We start from the raw sequence: 21,379 nt of genomic DNA, 5'->3' as shown, positions 1-21,379 counted from the left end.
TTCCTCATCAGGTCCAAGGTACTTTATTATTTATAAAAGTAATGCGTTAAATGCTCCGCTCAATAGGAGTTCACTCCACCTGGAATATGACCTCTCCTGGATATCTCTATACATCACTGGTATTGGCCTTCCCCCATATCTCAATATTGATAATTGAAAAGGAAGAATGGCTTCTCGTTTACCTGGGCACACAATTAAATATTAGTACCTGGCTCTACTTTTCAATCAATGACATAATTTTTTAGATTAGATTAGATTCACTTTATTGTCATTACACCTGTTCTGGCGGTAGGCAAACTGGTAGGGGTCAAGTGAGGGCGGTAGGCAAACTGGTAGGGGTCAAGAGAGGGTGGTAGGCAAACTGGTAGGGGTCATGTGAGGGTGGTAGGCAAACTGGTAGGGGTCAAGTGAGGGTGGTAGGCAAACTGGTAGGGGTCAAGTGAGGGTGGTAGGCAAACTGGTAGGGGTCAAGTGAGGGTGGTAGGCAAACTGGTAGGGGTCAAGTGAGGGTGGTAGGCAAACTGGTAGGGGTCATGTGAGGGTGGTAGGCAAACTGGTAGGGGTCAAGTGAGGGCGGTAGACAAACTGGTAGGGGTCAAGTGAGGGCGGTAGGCAAACTGGTAGGGGTCAAGTGAGGGCGGTAGGCAGGATTTAAGGTGAGCCAGGACTAGCCTCTCGAAGCACTTCATGATGATGGAGGTGAGTGCTACGGGTCGGTAGTCATTGAGGCTCTCTGGGGAGGCGTGTTTAGGGACAGGAATGATGGAGGTGACTTTGAAGCATGTGGGAACTTTTGCCTGGGCCAGGGACAGATTGAAAATCTCAGTCAGGGGCGGCCGAGTAGCGCAGCGGACTAAGCGTCTGCCTACCACCGCGGAGACAGTGGGATCGAATCCAACTGCCAGCGGTACCTCCGGCTTGTCGGTCGTCCGTGCTGACTCAATTGGCAGTGTCAGTGGGTGGGAAGCCGGCGTGGGTGGGTCCTGGTCGTTGTAAACAGCGACTCCTACAGTTCGGTCGGGACGCCTGCACAGCGAGGGAAGGATCTGGAGAGAGGTAGTGTGACCTTCCACACGTTACACTCTCCCAGTGAGAGTCCGCGCTGCCAGGCTGGCTGCCGGCTGGCTGCACATGTGTCGGAGGAAAGCATGTGATAGTCTCCGGCCTCCCGGACCAACAGTAAGGGGGTGGGGGGGGTGCGCAACGACCAGAAAGGGGATTGGCATAATGACTAACAGTGGGATGGGAGAAAAATCGGAAAAAGGAGGGGGGAAAAGATTAAAAAAAATATATATATATATATATCTCAGTCAGGACCCCTGTCAGCTGCCCAGCACAGACACTGAGTACCCGCCCGGGGATCCCATCGGGTCCGGCAGCTTTTCGTGTGTTGGTTTTGCACAGTTCCGGAAACACGTCAGTGGGGGAGAGTGTGAGGGTCAGGTGGTTGGCCGGGGGTGGGGGTCGTGATGGCCCTCTCGTGGTTGTCCCTGTCAAAATGGGCGTAAAAGTAGTTTAGGTCGTCTGGGAGGGAGGGGTCAGTGGTCGGGGGGGGGTGGCGTGTTTGGGTTTGTAGTCTGTAATGGCCTGCAAGCCCTGCCACATGCGCCGGGGGTCAGAGCCATTTAGATGCCCCTCGACCTTGCGTTTGTCGCTAAAGATTAGGGACAAACGCAATTGGCACAAGTGTAAATCATGGATTAGTCACTCAGTTTTAACGTCTGACTTAGCTCACCTCGTTTGTCTGCTGTCTGTGGATCCTATGGTCACAAGTTCAAAGCACTCTTGGTTAATTTTTTTTTTTTTTTTTACGTTTAATTAATTTATCCACTCTGGTTGGATGGTGTGTATGTATCATATTGTGCTGTATAATGACAATACATTTGAATCGAATCTCATTTTGAAATCGCTACCTGTTGAGTGGATCACCATGGTGCAATGCAATCACCTCCGAAGCTGTCTGCCACTGTCGTGTCCATAGGCAGCGTATCGATTTCAAAATGAGATTTGATTAAAATGTATTGTCATTATACAGCACAATACATACATACATACACACCATCCAACCAGAGTGGATAAATTAATTAAACGTTAAAAAAAAAAAAAAAAAAAAAAAAAATTGAACCAAGAGATGCCAGCAGACTAACAAGGTGAGCTAAGTCAGATGTTAAAACTGAGTGACTAATCCATGATTTTCACTTGTGCCAATTGCGTTTGTCTCTAATCTTCAGTATTGGCATTAATAAATCAGATGTCATGCTAATATGTCATGTTCTACAGTAGGACTTACTACTGTGATACCCATTTCAAAGTGCGTGTGTACGAGGCTCGCTCTCCACGCATTATTTCTACGCTCATACCGGGGGGGGGGGGGGGGGGCAAAACTAGCGTACGTCAGCGGCCAATCAGAGCGCAAAACGCGAACGCGGAAGCAAACATGCGTTAGGATAAGAATAGAAAGGAAGGGAATTGGCATAACAACTAATTTGGGATGGGTGAAAAATACAGAAAGCCCAAAAATAAATAGAATAAAAAAATAAAAATAATGATGGCATTCCAAGGATTGATTGATTGATTGAAAATTGTATTAACAGATTGCAGAATGGGTACAATCAGGGGCGGAGCTATAGGCGCGGCTGGGGAGGCAGCTGCCTTAGGGCCCGCCCACCGTCTGGCGGGAGGGGGGGCCCGGGCCCCGGGCCCCCCCTCCGGCCCCGGGCCCAGGCCCGGGACTGAATGGAGTTGCCGTTCGCGTGTGGGACTGGATCGAACACAACTGGTGGTAACGGCAACTGGGACTGGTGCGTTTGTTTTGATTCTAGGCTCCTCCCGTTTTGCCAGTACTGTGGTACGAGTACGACTGATAGCGTGTGGTTTAGGAACAGGGCGTTTTGCACAAATCCAGCGCTCCCTTTCCTTGGCTGTGACGTAGCCACGTAAATCTCACAAGCAGCGCGGAGGAAGAATCGGAAGAATCAGCTTCCGACTGGGAAAAACCATTCACGTCAGCCTCCTAGTTGTAATTCCTACTAGGACATATGGGATTTTTTTATAGACCCCGATATCTCCCACTTCGCGTCACGAATTGCGGAAGTATGGATGTGGGCGTTTTGATCGAGTCAATGCGTGAAGGCTTCCTAGTTGTAGCAACGAGATGTCCTCTGGTTCTTCCGCTTCTTCCCACGTAACGTGAACGCGACATCAGAGAAAAATATCGCAAGCTATGTTCAACATAATAAGTCACCTGAAACATGAATGAATGAAAACTTTATTAACAGATTGCAGAATGGGTACAGTACAGTACAGCTCAATACATACAATTGTTAAGGGGATGCAGACCAGAGAAAGACTTTCGTCTTGTTTACATCAGGGTCCCCCACATCACCACCGCTACCATGGTGTATTAAAATCCGAAGACGCCGAGCAGCTAAAGGGGACATTTACCGAGGACCAGCACAAAGTGTGGATATATTATGATTTAACAAGTCTTATCTGTCCAGGACGATGACAACATTATTGCAGGTAAGCTAACTAGTACTACTAACGTTATCACGCTAGCTTGGATGCTAACTAACGTAATGTGAATGAATGAATGAAAACTTTATTTAACAGATTGCAGAATGGGTACAATACAGTACGGCTCGTTAAGGGGATGCAGACCAGAGAAAGACGTTTGTCTTGTTTACATCAGGGTCCCCCATTTTCAATTCATAGTGATCATAGAAAACATATACGTTACCACCTAGCCACAATCTATGGTATTTCTAGGTTACCACATGGGTGGCGCACGTGAACACTTTGTGAATTATGTGAGGGTGTATCATGATGATGGTAATTTGGCACTTAACGAACGTTACCTATCTCTTTGCCGTTTTGCATAGTGCACTGCATAGTACCAGAGATGACAAAAGTTATGTGGTAACATAGGTCGCATCACTGCCAGTAGTCGGCATATTACCCAATTCTGACTCTGGTATTAGTCAACTAACGTACTGTTAGCCAGCTACTGTAATAACGAAACTGAAATATCTAATGATGATAGTCAATCATAAAGACAGAAAACACTCTCATCACAGACAAGCTGGATCTGGCCAAATACCTAAACATGTCATGGTGAATGAATGAAAACTTTATTTAACAGATTGCAGAATGGGTACAATACAGTACAGCTCAATACATACAATTGTTAAGGGGATGCAGACCAGAGAAACACTTTCGTCTTGTTTACATCAGGGTCCCCCATTTTCAATTCATTATAACATAATGACATACAGATAGACAGTAGTGCTACATCTATACATGACATACCAGATTTGCAAATACAGTACTGTTTGTGATACGAAAAGAGTCCAGAAAAGAGAGTATATACATTTGACGTATTATTATTGTATTGTGATATGTTTTGTTTCATGTTGGTTTTTTTTTTTTTTTTTTTTTTTTAATAATACAATAAATATCGGGGGGGGGGGGCCCGAGCTGTCAATCTCGCCTCGGGGCCCGTGGGGCATTCCAACCGCCACTGGGTACAATACAGTACAGCTCAATACACACAATTGTTAAGGGGATGCAGACCAGAGAAAGACTTCGTCTTGTTTACATCAGGGTCCCCCATTTTCAATTCATCATAACATATATGACATGTCATTTGCATAAATTAGGAACAGTAGCGGTCCTAGTATGCTTCCTTGTGGAACACCACAGCTCACTGGGAGGGGGGGGGGGGGGGGGGATAGGGTACCGTTTACCTCCACCATCTGTTCTCTCCCCTCCAGGTAGGATTGCATCCAGCTCACTGATAGACTATCAAAACCAATTGCTTTTAGCTTGTCAATCAGAATAGAGTGATTGACAGTGTCGAAGGTCTTTTGTAGGTCCAGCATGACCATGCCGCAGTATTTGCCCACGTCCACCTCTTGTTTGATGTGGTCTTTCAAATAGAGAAGGCATGTGTCAGTGGAGTGGGATGTTCTGAAGCCAGATTGGAATTCGAAGATTCGATTTTTTTCCGCAAGGTACTTTTCGACCTGTTCGTATACTATTTTTTCCATGACTTTCGAGATGGAGGTAAGAATAGAATTTGGAGGGGACATTGTCATGGCCAGTGGCCTCGTTAGGTTGGAGGGCGCTCAGTTTTTTGAGTACCTCAGCTGTTGTTACCATTTCTAGTTTGAAATCGTCTTTGTGGACCCCTAGGTTATTGTAGGCTATGATGTGTGAACCTCTACAAAAATAAACCACGTGAACTTTGGAAATTACTCAACAATCAACTAGGCTGCAGTAAAAAACTCAAAACCAGGTTCTCAAACATAAAGACGGACAACACGCTCATCACAGACAAGCTGGATGTAGCCAATTACTTAAACACTTTCTTCACAAACATAGCCACAACACTGGTAAACAAACTACCCTCCCACTCAGGGCAGTATGGGGTAGAACACATAGTAGCATACTACAGGAACCTAGGCGTCCACAAAGACGACTTCAAACTGGAAATAGTAACTACAGATGAGGTACTCAAAAAACTGAGCGCCCTCCAACCAAACAAGGCCACTGGCCATGACAACATCCCCTCCAAATTCCTCAGAGACTCAGCAGCAGCCATCACCCCAGTCATCACACACATAATAAACCTCTCCATAAAACAGGGACACGTCCCCAAGGACTTCAAAATTGCGAGAGTAACACCCCTGCACAAAAAGGGCAGCAAATTAGACCCGGGTAACTACCGCCCTGTTTCTATCCTTACATCCATCTCGAAAGTCATGGAAAAAATAGTATACGAACAGATCGAAAAATACCTCGCGGAAAAAAATCTAATCTACGAATTCCAATCTGGCTTCAGAACATCCCACTCCACTGACACATGCCTTCTCTACTTGAACGACCACATCAAACAAGAGGTGGACGCGGGCAAATACTGCGGCATGGTCATGCTGGACCTACAAAAGGCCTTCGACACTGTCAATCACACCATTCTGATTGACAAGCTAAAAGCAATTGGTTTTGATAGTTTATCAGTGAGCTGGATACAATCCTACCTGGAGGGGAGGGAACAGATGGTGGAAGTAAACGGTACCCTATCCCCCCCCCTCACAGTGAGCTGTGGTGTTCCACAAGGAAGCATACTAGGACCGCTACTATTCCTAATTTATGCAAATGACATGTCGTCAGCTTGTGACTGCAACTTGTTCCTGTTTGCGGACGACTCAGCCCTGCTGGTCTCTGACAAGAACAAGTTACAGGTTGAAAAAGCCCTCAGCTCGGAACTAGGCAAAATCTGCATATGGCTCGCCGACAACAAACTATCATTACACATGGGCAAAACAGAGTCCATTCTCTTCGGTTCAAATAACAAACTCAGCAAGACTGACGGCTTCTCGGTTACAGTGGGTGACAATATTGTCACAAGGAAAGATGAAATTACCTACCTGGGTTCCATCCTAGAGGCTAATCTTTCCTGTGACAAAATGGCATCCAATGTAATAAAAAAAGTCAACCAACGAACGCGATTCTTGTACCGGATCTCCTCTCTGGTAAACAAGAATACCCTGAAGACTCTAGCAGGAGCACTCATTCAAGGGTACTACGACTATGCTTGCACCTCATGGTACCAAAGCACCTCAAGGGCACTAAAAAACAAATTACAAACATCTCAAAACAAGCTAGTCAGACTACTACTTGACCTGACTCCTAGAACCCACCTCACCCCTGCCCACTTTGACAACCTAGGATGGCTTAGAGTAGACGACAGAGTACAGCAACTTGCAATGGGCCTGGTCTACAAGATACACTACGCGACCAAGGTACCCATGTACATGTCAAAATACTTCCCAAAGGTCAGTGAATACCACGATCACAACACCAGAGGGAGCTCCACAAATCATGTAAAACCCAGATTCGGCTCAAACAAGGGACTAAACACGTTTCGCAATTATGCCACATCAATGTGGAACGCCCTGCCTAAAGCTGTAAAGGAATGTGAATCACTACCCACCTTCAAAAACACTCTCAAAAAACACCTACGTGAGACTGCAATTCGAAACTGGCCCCTACAAATGTCCTAACCTAGTTGTACAGTAAATGACCAAGTAAGGCTTTGACAACATTCCAATGTACAGTGTAAAATGTGTGTGTGTCCCCTACCCAACCCCCCCCCCCCCACCTCCAATGTACAGCCCTCACCCAACCCACCCAACCCCACCCCACCAACCTCCTCCAATGTACAGTTTCTACGCCAAATGTATATACACTCCTTTTCTGGACACTTTTGTATCACAAACAGTACTGTATTTGCAAATCTGATATGTCATAAATGTATAGATGTAGCAGTACTGTCTATCTGTATGTCATGTATGTTATGATGAATTGAAAATGGGGGACCCTGGTGGAAACAAGACGAAAGTCTTTCTCTGGTCTGCATCCCCTTAACAATTGTATGTATTGAGATGTACTGTACTGTACCCATTCTGCAATCTGTTAATAAACTTTTCAATCAATCAATCAATACCCCAAAATGCCCTGAGTGGGTGGGTAGTTTATTTACCAGTGTTGTGGCTATGTTTGTGAAGAAAATGTTTAAGTAATTGGCCACATCCAGCTTGTCTGTGATGAGCGTGTTGTCTGGAATTGGCCATATGGCGAACATTAATAAATAATTAACCTACAAACATGAAATGGTTCTGACAGCACAATATTGATGTAACTATGAGAATCGCTGGGATCTGGTCTCTCTTTACAGCGAAGAAGAAAAGACCCTCTCTGACTGGTTTAGCTCCGAAGGGTCTTTTCCGCCTTGTACATATATTCTCTGCTTCGAAGTGGTTATGCTTAGGCATTCTTTCGAGGTTATGCTTAGGCCCTCTTTCGACGTGGTTATGCTTAGAGTTAGGGTTAGCCAATCGGAGAGCGTCTTTTTCTTCTTCGCTGCAATCAAAGAGCGTCTTCGCTCACAGAGGCTACGGAAAAAAGCAAGCATGGGGGAGAGAGCAGCTTGTGGAGAAGCAGTGGCTCTGAGCAGCAACCTGTGTCGTATCGCCATCTTGTGTTCAAAAGGTGGAACTTCATACTGTATCTATTCAATGGACGATAATAGAAATTTATTAAAATAAAATGCTTGTCATTGACAGATTTGAAAAATATTCTGGAATTCAGGTCCTTGGCCTGGGCGATGTTTCATCCAAATCAGACCAGAACCTTAGAAGTTATGGCGAATGCAGACAGACAGACAGAATGACCACAGGAGTGATTGCCATACCCTCCAGGTATCACCGTAATCCAAAACTGCCAAGAAACTGGCTTCAATGATCCTCTTCCAGGTTTTCATAGGGAACTCTCTAACCCCTGTCCTCGTCTCCCTGTCTGTCTGTGAGTGGATGTCTCGTGGCGATGGTCAAGGTGGTGGATGTCTCCTGGTGATGATCAAGGTGGTGGATGTCTCATGGTGATGATCAAGGTGGTGGATGTCTCATGGTGATGATCAAGGTGGTGGATGTCTCCTGGTGATGATCAAGGTGGTGGATGTCTCATGGTGATGATCAAGGTGGTGGATGTCTCATGGTGATGATCAAGGTGGTGGATGTCTCATGCTGATGATCAAGGTGGTGAATGTCTCATGGTGATGGCCAAGGGGGTGGATGTATCATGGTGATGGTCAAGGTGGTGGATGTCTCATGGTGATGATCAAGGTGGTGGATGTCTCATGGTTATGGCCAAGGTGGTGGATGTCTCGTGGTGATGATCAAGGTGCTGGATGTCTCGTGGTGATGATCAAGGTGGTGGATGTCTCATGGTGATGACCAAGGTGGTGGATGTCTCGTGGTGATGATCAAGGTGGTGGATGTCTCATGGTGATGACCAAGGTGGTGGATGTGTCATGGTGATGATCAAGGTGGTGGATGTCTCGTGGTGATGATCAAGGTGGTGGATGTCTCATGGTGATGATCAAGGTGGTGGATGTCTCGTGGTGATGATCAAGGTGGTGGATGTCTTGTGGTGATGATCAAGGTGGTGGATGTCTCATGGTGATGGCCAAGGGGGTGGATGTCTCGTGGTGATGATCAAGGTGGTGGATGTCTCATGGTGATGATCAAGGTGGTGGATGTCCCGTGGTGATGATCAAGGGGGTGGATGTCTCATGGTGATGATCAAGGTGGTGGATGTCTCGTGGTGATGACCAAGGTGGTGGATGTCTCGTGGTGATGATCAAGGGGGTGGATGTCTCATGGTGATGATCAAGGGGGTGTGATCTTCTCTACGTCGCCCCCCTCCTTCAAATGGATCAGAGTGGAATACATACATTCATCCAAATGGTATATGACTGATATTTTGAGCTCCGAGCCTTGACATTTAGCCTTTATCTTATTTTCATACTAGTGCTCATTCCTCTATGTTAAATACTTTGTACATTTTCTTGTTACAGCTATGCTCCTAATGCTCCTAATAGCTGTGCTATGCTTTCTAATATCAATAATAGAAATAAACAGGACAGGACCCAACATTGATCCCTCTGGAACACATTTAGTTACCGGTAAGAACTCGGATAGGGTTCAATTGATCCCTGTTGAATCAAAACCAATCCTACGTAATCTCTCAAAAAGCAGTGAATTATATCAATGCAATCCAGATTGATGAAAAGAACAGCACAATGTTTTCTGTTGCCCATAGCAGATACACTATTTAAGACCTAATAACATAACTTAACTCTGGAACTAACTGTTGAGAGCTCAATACAGAATACACTGGGTTAATTATTCATTACCAATGATTACAGGATTTGTGTTACAGAATAGTTTGGAAATTGGTCTGTAATTATTGAGATAACTTCTATCTTCACCCTATTTAACGGAATGAGTCATGACTTTCAAAAACCTACAAACTATGCCAGATTAAATATTATTAATATAAGTGTTATTTACTCTGTAATCAATGGAGCAGATAGCTTTAGATAAATGATCAAATGTCTCCTCTTATCAATGTCTTGCACTGCCTCAATAACACTAGGAGAGGAAGGCTGTAGTTTACAGAGAAATATCACTTAGTGGGTGACTTATTGCACTTGCACACTATCATTAATAAGAAGGGACCCTGTTTTCATTTTGAAATACATGACCAGCAGCAGCAACATGTGTATTAAAGGCGAATCTTTCATCTCAGATATTAAACAGTCAACCTCATACCAGCAATAACGACCATCTCTGACTGGAATAGTTTCAATACTGGCTACTGACTGTAGATCTGAAATAAAGGATCAACCACAAGGGGGAGCCAGTTTACCTGACATATTCTGCTCTTGTGTAGGAGAATGCTGTTATGCATCAAGTCATGGGCTTTTAACACAATACTTCTGTTATAAACTAGAAGACTAAGAATATAATAATTGGTGTGACCAGTGTGAAAATAGTTACAAGCTGGGTTTATCACTCAAAAAGTTATTTTATAGGTAGTAGTAGTAGTAGTTTTATTCAGTCATCACACCCAATACAACACAATCATTCCACAATCTTTGATTTGGCAGTAACTGAAAAGGTACAGACTGAAGCATAATGCGTATACATGCCTGTCCTAAAATTAAGACTCCAAAACAGTATTCTAAAAGAAAATAACAAAAAAATAATTATTCACATTTGTAATCTTAAAAAATAGCTATACAAACCATTATCTTAAAAACCAAAAGCGAATGACTCATTCTTTTTTTTTTTGTTGATCTTTTCCCCCCTCCATTTTCCTCTGATTTTCTCCCATCCCAATGTTAGTCGTTATGCCAATTCCCAATCCCCTTCCTGGTCGCTGCGCACTTACCCCCCACAGTCGGTCTGGGAGAGTGGAGGCTACCACGTGCTTCCTCCGACACACGTCCAGCCAATCAACCGCTTCTTTTCACCTGGCAGCGCGGATTCTCATTGAGAGGGCGTAGCGTGTGGAAGGATCACACTATCCCACTCAAGTCCTATCCGCGCTTAGCAGGCGCCCCGACCGAACTGTAGGAGTCGCTGTTTACAACGACCCGGACCCACCCCGCCAGCTTCTCACACCCTCTAATACAGCCAATTGTATTAGTGTGAACGGCCAGCCAAGCTGGTGACAACCCTGGAGCTGTGAGCTGGATTCGAACAGGCGAATCTAGCCGCTCCGGGGTTTGGTGACGAACGCAATCTCTGTTACGCCACCTGACCGCCCCGAATGACTCATTCTTATGTATATCAGCAAGTTAACCCCAACAATAGAAATACATCTCCTTTTAATCCCTTTCTTAGCTTTTTGAACAGTAAATTTACAAATGTCTCTCAAATCATATTTTCTTTCGTGTATTGAATAAAAACCTTTGCACACCGTCCGGGAGTAACTTTGCTTTAGCTCTGTACATTATTTGCATAATTTTATAATAAACCAAAATCATTAAATGTCATAACATGAGACTTTATAAACAGTGGATTTGTGTGGTCATAGTAACCAGCCTTATGAAGGCTCCAGATGGCACGCTTTTGCAGTAAGACTATCGGATTTACAGTATTTTATGTCGACCCCCATACTTACATATCCCCCATAGTAAGATATGTAAGGTGAGCAGTAGATAATGTACAAGGCTTTATAGTTTAATATATCCTTACATTTATACAAGATTTCTACTGACTTAGATATTTCCCCTTGAATATAGTTAACACGTTGTTTCCATGTTAATTACCTTTCTGAATAAATATTTTGCCACAAACTGGACAGCTAAATGGTCTACAATGACTTTTTCACAATCCCTTTATCTCTGAACCTCTGAACCTGTTCCAACAAATTAAACAACTAGAGTTTCTCTCCAGTATGACTTCCCATGTGTCTTCTCAGAACCCCTTTATCACTGAACCATTCCACAAACTTCAGGATTTCTCTCCTGTATGACTTCTCATGTGTATTTTCAGAGTTCCTTTCTCACTGAACCCTTTTGAACAAACTGAACAACTAAATGGTTTCTCTCCTGTATGAGTTATCATGTGGATATTCAAATGTCCTTTTCGAGTGAACCCTTTTCCACAAACTGAACAACTAAATAGTTTCTCTCCTGTATGAGTTGACATGTGTATTTTCAGAGTTACTTTCAGAGTGAACCCTTTTCCACAAACTGAACAATTAAAGGGTTTCTCTCCTGTATGAGTTCTCATGTGGATCTTCAAACTTCCTTTCTGACTGAACCCTTTTGAACAAACTGAACAACTAAATGGTTTCTCTCCTGTATGAGTTCTCATGTGGATATTCAAACTTCCTTTGTGAGTGAACCCTTTTCCACAAACTGAACAACTCAATGGTTTCTCTCCTGTATGAGTTCTCATGTGGATCTTCAAACTTCCTTTCCCACTGAACCCTTTTGAACAAACTGAACAACTAAATGGTTTCTCTCCTGTATGAGTTCTCATGTGGATATTCAAATGTCCTTTGTGAGTGAACCCTTTTGAACAAACTGAACAACTAAATGGTTTCTCTCCTGTATGAGTTCTCATGTGGTTATTCAAATGTCCTTTCCCACTGAACCCTTTTGAACAAACTGAACAACTAAATGGTTTCTCTCCTGTATGAGTTCTCATGTGGATATTCAAATGTCCTTTGTTAGTGAACCCTTTTGAACAAACTGAACAACTAAATGGTTTCTCTCCTGTATGAGTTGACATGTGTCTGTTCAAAGTTCCTTTGTCACTGAAGCCTTTTCCACAAACTGAACAACTAAATGGTTTCTCTCCTGTATGAGTTCTCATGTGGATATTCAAATGTCCTTTATCACTGAACCCTTTCCCACAAACTGAACAACTAAATCGTTTCTCTCCTGTATGAGTTGTCATGTGGATCTTCAAATGTCCTTTATCACTGAACCCTTTTGAACAAACTGAACAACTAAATGGTTTCTCTCCTGTATGAGTTCTCATGTGGATCTTCAAACTTCCTTTGTGAGTGAACCCTTTTCCACAAACTGAACAATTAAAGGGGTTCTCTCCTGTATGAGTTCTCATGTGGATCTTCAAACTTCCTTTCTCACTGAACCCTTTTGAACAAACTGAACAACTAAATGGTTTCTCTCCTGTATGAGTCAAACTTAATGTTTTTTGTTTCTTGTCTGATATTAGCATCTTTAAACCTGACTGAGGTTCCCCACTCTCCTTCCAATCATCACTGTCATCAGTCTCAGGACAGTCTGAAGAGAGAGGCTGGCCATCTCTAGTTGGTTCTAAATCACCATCTGGATCTAAGTTACTGGCTGGTTCTGATACTCCACAGTCCTCTCCATCAGGTTCTGTTTTCATCTGTCCAGTTGAGGTGCTGGGTAAAGAGTAAGCTTCTCTGTTTTTCTCCCTCTGGGTTTGAAGAGGCTGGAAGGACAGAGCGTTCTCTTGACCATCTTCACATTTCACTGGGTGAACTGTGATCTTGGAGAGATCAGCTTCTTCCAGCCCTTGATGTAGTTCCTCTTTGATCTGTAGGAGCTCTGAGTCCTGGGTTTGGCTGAGCAGTGAGGACAGAGTATTCTCTCCACCATGTTCATATTTCACAGGGTGTAAGGTCATCTTGGAGCCATCAGCCTCCTCTAGATATTGACACAGTTCCTCCTGTTCCTCTTTGATCTGGAGGGGCTCTGTGTCCTGGGTTTGGCTGAGCTGTGAGGACTGAGGTTTCTCTTCATCATCTTCACTCTTCACAGGGACAGGGTTGAAAGTGAACTTGATGATATCAGCCTCCTCCAGACCTTGAAGCTGCTCTCCCTCCTGACTGATCCAGAGTTCCTCCTGTTCCTCTTTCATCTGTAGGGGCTCTGGCTCCTCCTGGCTCAGACTGGGGCTCCTCTCCTGCTGCTCAGGGGGAACCTCCTCTTCACAGACAGAGAGCTGTGGGGGGTCTGGAGGGAGGAATAATAATAATATGAATAACAAACATAAAGATGCAGTAGATAACTTTTCATCATTAACACATGGCCCATTTGACATCGAGTATCTATCATTCAAGATGTGAAAAAGGAATAATTTTTCCATCCATACATTCCCGTTTTATACCGTGGTGAATATAAGTATGGTTTTAGAGCGGTTTAGGGTAATTCCTGGGAGGCTAGTAGGGCTGTCCCCGACTAAGGATTTGGATGGTCAAATTTGCTGTTAGTCGCCTATTGGTCAAAAAAAATTAAAAGGCATCATATTTTTTATATTAAAAAACATATATATATATATATTTTATCATTCCATTTGGGCTGTGGGGGGTGCTTAATGTCTGAAAGAGTCGACTGAAGGCTTCTTGTCCTCTGCAAAAGCATGCAATTGGTCCACTGATGGATACATCTTGATATTTGTCTAGTCTAGTGTGTTCATTAGATGGGTGAAATCCTCTTTCAGCGCCTCTGTGCCTGTTTTCGTAGGCAGTTAGCCTCTGGTATGCGTGCTATTAGCGTTAACCATGCTTCTAGGCCTCTTTTCTTTTGGAAAGAATGAAAAAATAATAATAAATAAATAAAAAAATTATAAATATATATATATATATTTTTTTGTATTCGACTAAGAGGTTGGCTAGTCGACTACGGCTCCTTTCGACCGATTAGTCGACTAATCTACTAATAGGGGTCAGCCCTAGAGGCTAGTAATAGGCTGCTGTGGCGATAAGAAAGTAGCGAGCCAGAGACGTGGTTCGAGTTGAGGTACTTTACTTCTCACTGCACATAGCATTTACAATAACAACCAACTTAACCCGGAACCGGAAGTGGTATTTACCCTTTCACCTAAACAGTAAAACCCCCGCCCTTAAAGGCACAAGCCCACCTTGGTGAATGTCTCTTAATATAGGTCACCACACAGGCCCCCCCAGAATTCACCAATACAAAAACTGCAACTAATTAATAGCCAGTGAACAGTCCATCAGTGAACAGATCACAGCATGAAATAGTCAACGTGGAGGGGGACGGATCAAGCGGCCGAACCGACTGTGCTTAACAAGAGGGGGATTAAGGGAGAGAAGTGGGACCAGCGGCCGGGCCATGGAAGGGGTCAAGGCCAGAACAGAGGATGGGGAAGGGGTCTGAGCCGAAACCGGGGGGGCCGACTGAACTGGTTCGTCCTTGTCCAAGTGAGCAGGCTTAAGACGGTCTATAGTGACCCGCTCTGGCCTGCCCCCCATGTCCACAACAACGTTTTTAGTGCCTGCCTCCAGGACACGGAAAGGCTCGTCATAAGGGGGCTGCAGCGGGGTCCGATGGCTGTCGTGCCAGATGAACACATATTTGGACAATGGCAGGTCCCTGGGGATGTAGGACTGGGGAAGGCAGTGGCGGGATGTTGGAATGGGAATAAGGGCATCGGCAACACCCCGGGACACTGTTCGATGGGAGGCGACGGACCAGGAAGCTGTGGCCTCCGGAAATAACTCCCCAGGGACCCGCAGCGGCTGGCCGTACACCAGCTCAGCGGACGAGGCCTGGAGGTCCTCTTTGGGGGCAGAACGAAGACCAAGCAAGACCCACGGGAGGCGGTCAACCCAGTTGCCATCCGTAAGGGCAGCCCGAAGAGCGGCCTTCATGTCCCTATGGAACCGCTCACAAAGTCTGTTGCCCTGCGGGTTGTACGCCGTAGTGCGGTGGATCTTCACCCCCAGGTGCTCCGCAACTGCAGTCCAGAGCTCCGAAGTGAACTGGGGGCCCCTGTCGCTTGTGATGTCCCCCGGTGTGCCAAAACGGGCCACCCAGCAGCCGATGAACGCCTGGGCCACCTCCGCTGCCGTAGTGGAGGACAGTGGAACAGCCTCCAGCCACCTGGTGGTCCTGTCCACCATGGTGAGGAGGTGAGTATATCCGTGGGAGGGGGGCAGGGGGCCCACCAGGTCCACATTCACGTGGTCGAACCGCCTCTATGGCACTATAAACGGTGCCAAAGGGGCTTTGGTATGGCGGTGCACCTTGGCACGCTGGCACGCCACACATGAGCTAGCCCAGGCCCTAACATCCTTCTGGAGGCCAACTTGACCCCCACCAGCTTAGTCGAGGCCTTCACACCTGGGTGGGAAAGGCTGTGGATCATGTTAAAAACCCGGCGCCGCCAGGCCGTAGGCACCATAGGGGGCGCGGTTGGCCAGTGGAGATGTCGCAGAGGAGAGTGGCGTTAGCTGTGTCGAACACCACATCCTCCAGCTGCAGTGCAGTAGGGCCCGTCCGATAGGCCTGAATGTCTGAGTCTGTGGCTTGGTCTGCCGCCATGGCGGCATAATCGAGTCCCAAGTGGACGGACCCGATGACCGCCAGAGAGAGGCAGTCGGAAGTGGCAAGTTGTCCTTGCCCGCCACGTGCTCAATGTCCGTGGTTAATTCGGAGATCGCAGAGAGCTGCCGCTGCTGACGTCCCGACCACGGCTCTGAGTTCTTGGCCATGGAGAACGTTAGCGGCTTGTGGTCCACAAAGGCAGTGAACTGGCGGCCTTCCAACAGGAATCTAAAGTGCCTAGTGGCGAGGAACAGACCCAGCAGTTCCCTGTCGAAAGTACTGTACTTACGCTCGTTGTCGCGGAGCTGTTTGCTAAAAAAGGCCAGTGGCTGCCAGGAACCGCCCACCCACTTTGCCCCGCAGGGCCTCGTACAAGGGGCGCATGAGGTGGGCAGCATGGGGAAGGAACCGGTTGTAAAAGTTCACCATGCCCAGGAACTCCTGTAGAGACCGTACGGTGCGGGGACAAGGAAAACTGGCAATGGCCTCCACCCTGGCAGGGAGTGGGGTGGCTCCCTGTGGAGTGACATGGTGTCCGAGGAAGGTGATGGAGGACTGCTCAAACTGGCACTTGGTCGGGTTGACGATGAGGCCGTGTTTACTGAGCTGCTCAAACAGCTGCTGGAGGTGTGTCATGTGCTCCTCTATGGACGTACTGGCTACAAGAATGTCATCCAAGTACACAAACAAAAACGGCATGTCCTGGAGCACAGAGTCCATCAGGCGCTGAAACGTCTGCGCCGCCCCCATGAGCCCGAAAGGCATTCTTAGGAATTCAAAAAGTCCAAAGGGTGTAATGACAGCTGTTTTTGGCACATCCCGTGGATGGACCGGCCCTGCTGGTCTCTGACAAGAACAAATTGCAGGTTGAAAAAATCCTCAGCACGGAACTAGGCAAAATCTGCATATGGCTCGCTGATAACAAACTATCATTACACATGGGCAAAACAGAGTCCATTCTCTTCGGTTCAAATAACAAACTCAGCAAGACCGACGGATTCTCAGTTACAGTGGGTGACAATATTGTCACAAGGAAAGACGAAATTACCTACCTGGGTTCCATCCTAGAGGCAAATCTTTCCTGTGACAAAATGGCATCCAATGTAATAAAAAAAGTCAACCAACGAACTAGATTCTTGTACCGGATCTCCTCTCTGGTAAACAAGAATACCCTGAAGACTCTGGCAGGAGCACTTCAAGGGTACTATGACTATGCGTGCACCTCATGGTACCAAAGCACCTCAAAGGCGCTTAAAACAAAATTACAAACATCACAAAACAAACTGGTCAGACTACTACTTGACCTGAACCCCAGAACCCACCTCACCCCTGCCCACTTTGCCAACCTAGGATGGCTTAGAGTAGACGACAGAGTACAGCAACTTGCAATGGGCCTGGTCTACAAGATACACTATACGACCGGGGTGCCCATGTACATGTCAAAATACTTCCCAAAGGTCAGTGAATACCACAACCACTACACCAGAGGAAGCTCAACAAATCATGTTAAACCCAGATTCGGCTCAAACATGGGACTAAACACGTTTCGCAATTATGCCACAACAATGTGGAACGCCCTACCCAAAGCTGTAAAGGAATGTGAATCCCTGCCCACATTCAAAACCGCTCTTAAAGAGCACCTATGGGAGGCTGCAATTCGAAACTGGCCACCGTAAATGCCCAAAACCCCCACCACCTCCTAATAGACAGTCTCCTCCCCACCGCATGTATATATTCCCTCCCCGCCGTATGTATATTTCCCTCCCACCCACCCACCCCCTCCTAATGTACAGTCCCCTCCCCATCATATGTATACTCCCGTCAGGATCTAGGGGTAACAGTACTATATATTTGAATACCGTTTATGTCACAAATGTATCAGTACTAAATACCTATATGTCCCTATGCCATAAATATCATGTATGTTGTGTATGTCATAAATGTCTATATGAATTGAAAATGGGGGACTGCATTCAGGTCTGCATCCCCTTAACAATTGTGTGTATTGAGCCGTACTGTATTGTACCCATTCTGCAATCTGTTAAATAAAGTTCTCATTCATTCATTCATTTCACTACTTTTTAAAAACGGAGCTCACTTTTGCTGGTTGGTTGTCCCCAAAACTAAGATGGCGGCGGTCTCATGACGTCAGAGTGTCTTGTGTGTACCATATTGGATGCGCTCGGCTTGAACAACAAGTCGTCACCGTCCTGCCGCGAGCAGCCCGCTCTCCGATCACTCCCTCCCCCAACACCAGCGGAAAAAGGGGGCTCTGATTGTTTCCTTTGGCTGCGGGCCGCGTGCCTTCGTTGAAGCGCGGGCGGCCCCACTTTTCGCTCCTCCGCAACCTGACACCCAGTTGATGGCTGAGCCTGGGTCTGTCTGTGAGAATGTTGTGCTGTCAAGCGGCTCCCACACCATAAGCTGTGTTGGTTGAGCCTGGTGTTATGTCTGTCAACTATAAGTGTCGTCAGCAGGGGGGCTCGAAACCTTTTGAGGCACACAGTGCGGGCTTCCCCGGCCTCGCCTTCGCCCGGCCATGCATCATGTTGGTGCCTCCCACTCCTGAAAGATTGGTAGTGGTCTCGCAGGCGCGCGTGATTTGGGCGGTAGTAATATCACTGCAGGGCTACGGTGTGTAGGAACCCGTGGGGACCTCACGCCTTGCATGTCCGGCTGCAGAACAACTCTGCAGCATGTTCTGGAGGGGTGTTCAGTGGGGGGGGGGGGGGCTTTTGTCACCTAGATTGATGTCAGCTTCCCCCGTATCAAACCGGCCCTTTCTGTCGGGGTCCCCCCTTGGGTGCGATTGCCTCGTGGGTAGTGTCAGGTTCCGACCCGACTCCACGGAACGCTCTGCTCGCAAGGGTCCAGGGTTGGCTACGCACAGCGGGTGGGACCGGGCGGCCTATCTACAGTTCCTGGCGGACCTGCGCCACGTGACGGCGGGTGCGTTGGGAGTGTCGTCACATATGACTACGGCAGTACCATATGTCGAGGTGGATGGGGAGAACGCTGAGGTGGGGACTTGTGTTTACACAACCCCACCCGTTTTCAGGTTTGGTACAGACCCTATTGTCAGGGTCACCAGCAGTGACAGCTCTGGTCAACGAGATCCAATCTCTGTGGACGAAGCAAGCCATAGTTGTGGCGTTCTCCTCCCGGTGTTCTCTGGTTGAGAAGTCGGGAGGGGGGGGGGGGTATCAGACCCATGCTGGACCTGTCCCATGGGAAGGTTCAGCATTTTTTGGATAGTCTCCTACCTGTTGAACACTGTCAGGTGGGGGTCTGGTTCTCCTCCATAGACCTGTAGGATGCGTTTTTCGCATCTCCGATCTTCCATCCTAAGGCTTACCTACGCTTCCTTGCAGGGTTAGCGTATGAGTACCAGAGGCTGCCGTTCGGTTTTCTCTGGCTCCCCGCATCTTCACCAAGTGCGTGGAGGCCGCACTGGGGCCTCTGCGTCGTCAGGGGTTACGAAGTGTATTCTGCCTGACGACGTTCTGGTCCTTCGCGGTCAAGGTGGATCGTCGGGTCTCGTACCAGGCAGGTCCCTACCAGCCTGGGGTTTGCTGTAGACTGGAAGTAGAGTACTCCTCTTCCCAGTCAACGGTTGGAGGGCTATGGGCATCCCTCTCAGACCGTGTTGTTCCGTCCTGGGACGGTTACGGCGCTGTCTCACGGCACGTTTTTCACCGACGCCTCCCTCGCTGGTGACGCGTCGGGCCAACGCAGCAGGGGGCAGCTGGCAAACCATGCTGCCCGGTCTGCGCTACGTTCAATGTGTTGGCATTGAAAGCGGTCCTTCTGGTCCTCAATCGGTGTTGATCAGGACGGACAATACGACGTCAGTGTCGTATATCGACAGACAGTGAGGCGGGCGGCTGGCTATGGGCGTCTTCCATCTGCGCGCCCTGAGGGCTCCCCACATCCCCGGCAGGGTGAATGTGAGTACAGGTGTACTGTCGCGGGGCGGTCCTCATCCTGACGGGTGGGGATTACGTCCGGACATAGCCAGGCAGGTCTGGGACCGATGCCGTGCCGCCTGGGATTTTTCCCCATACATCTGTTAGGTCAGTTGTTGGGACGGGTACGTTGAGGGGCGCAGGTTCTTGATCCTGATGGTGATACCATCCGGGATGCGCATGCTCCCTCCACTGTCGCGCTTTACGCGGGCAGATGGCGTATGTTCCAAGTGTGGTGTAAGGCGGGGGGCCGGGACCCAGTCTCCTGCCCCCTGGATGCTGTCCTTAGTTACCTCCAGTCTCTCCTTGATAGACTGTCGGCTTCGACGGTGAGGTTTTATGCAGCAGCTATATCCTCCTATCATGTGGGATTTGAGGGGGATGTCTTGTTCAGCCACCCTTTTGTGAAGCGTTTCCTCCTTGGCGCTCGACGCGTTAAGCCGGTGCAACGCTCTTTGCCTCCGAGTTGGGATCTTCAATTGGTCCTCGGTCGGTTGTCCTTGGCCGCGTTTGAGCCTCTTGAGCAAGCGCCGTTGGAACAGCTGTCGTTCAAGACTGCGTTCTTGCTGGCCGTCACCTCCGCTGAACGCGTGGGTGTGCTTTGTGCTCTCTCGATACGACCGGAGTGCCTGTCTTTCATTCCGATTGCGGTGCCACTCTGTGGCCTAATCCTGCCTTCGTGCCTGTAAATATCCGGAGTTCTTCCACTCCAGGGATATTGTGGTTCAGGCTTTTCGTCCGCCTCCTCACGCTAGTGAGTTAGATGCAGGCCTTCACCCGTCATGTCCGGTCCGTACTTTGGGAATTACCTCAGCCGTACTCAGGACCTCGGGGTCACCGATCAGCTTTTTGTCTGTCACGGTGGTTCTCAGGCCGGTAAGGCACTATCGAACAACGCCTGTCCCGTTGGTTGTGCGAGGGCATTGCCCTCTGCTACACGTTGGCTGGGCAGGATCCCCCTGGGGGCGTCAGGGCGCACTCCACTCGTGGGGTGGCTGCCTCTGCCGCTCTCCTGGGTGGGGCTTCGGTGGAGGACAACTGTGCTGCAGCTTCATGGTCCTCCCCGGGTCCCTTTGTAAGGTTTTACCTCATGGACATGACCGGGGGTTCCGTCTCCCAGGCGGTTCTGGGGTCTGTGGCCTTTCCTGCTTCCCGTCCTTTGGTAGGGTAGCAGGAGTGTGTGGGTATGGGCCACAGTGTGTTGAGTCAC

This window comes from Notolepis coatsorum, assembly GCF_963971535.1.
Source record: "Notolepis coatsorum genome assembly, chromosome: 12".
In the NCBI taxonomy this organism is placed as follows: domain Eukaryota; kingdom Metazoa; phylum Chordata; class Actinopteri; order Aulopiformes; family Paralepididae; genus Notolepis; species Notolepis coatsorum.
Note: the sequence above shows the minus strand (reverse complement) of the source record.